Consider the following 695-nt stretch of genomic DNA (forward strand, 5'->3'; position numbering starts at 1 on the left):
TTGACTATATTCCCTCACTGGTTGGGTTGCAAAGATGAGTGTAAATGGCATGCATCCCTAGCACTGTGGGGTTTTTGATGTGTGTGTGTGTGTGTATTTTAATTCCAGTATAGTTAACATACAGTGTTAGATTAGTTGCGGGTGTACAATATAGTGATTCAACAATTCTATAGATTATGGTTTTTGTTGTTTTAATCTGTGAAATTGATATAAATCTTGTCGACCTCATGGGTTTTTTGGTTTTTGATTTTTTTTTTTATATCTCCTATTGCTACAGGCACATACAGCCTGGAATTGACATTAAGCTGATGACCCGAGAAAGGATCCATGGCTTAATTACATCATCATTAGTGATAACCTTGCCTATCTCATACTTTCTACTTCCAATTAGCAATAATCGCGCCTCGGATAAACCTCATTGGCTACGATACTGCCACTGCGCAAAGCTTCATACTTTCTACTTCCAAAAAATTTTTTGTTTTACCTGCTGAAATAGGAATCCCGTGTCCTAGGTGCCTGGGTGGTTCAGATGGTTAAGTGGCTGCGTTCCGTTCAGGTCATAATCCCAGTGTCCTGGGATCAAGCTCCGCATTGGGCTCTCTGCTCAGTGGAGTCTGCTTCTCCCTCTCCCTCTACTGTTCCTCCTGCTTATGCTCTCCTGCTCTCTTTGTCAAATGAATAAATAAAATCTTAAA

At 40.3% G+C, this 695-nt stretch overlaps 1 non-coding gene across 1 annotated transcript; it reads right to left on the minus strand.

Moving 5' to 3' along the window:
* Nucleotides 1–312: 312 nt before the first annotated feature.
* LOC123955827 lies at nt 313–448 on the minus strand. Its single transcript, XR_006821379.1, has one exon. It is a non-coding gene; the product is annotated as a U4 spliceosomal RNA (small nuclear RNA).
* Nucleotides 449–695: the final 247 nt, after the last annotated feature.

The sequence above is a fragment of the Meles meles genome, chromosome 13 (assembly GCF_922984935.1).
Source record: "Meles meles chromosome 13, mMelMel3.1 paternal haplotype, whole genome shotgun sequence".
Taxonomy (NCBI): Eukaryota; Metazoa; Chordata; class Mammalia; order Carnivora; family Mustelidae; genus Meles; species Meles meles.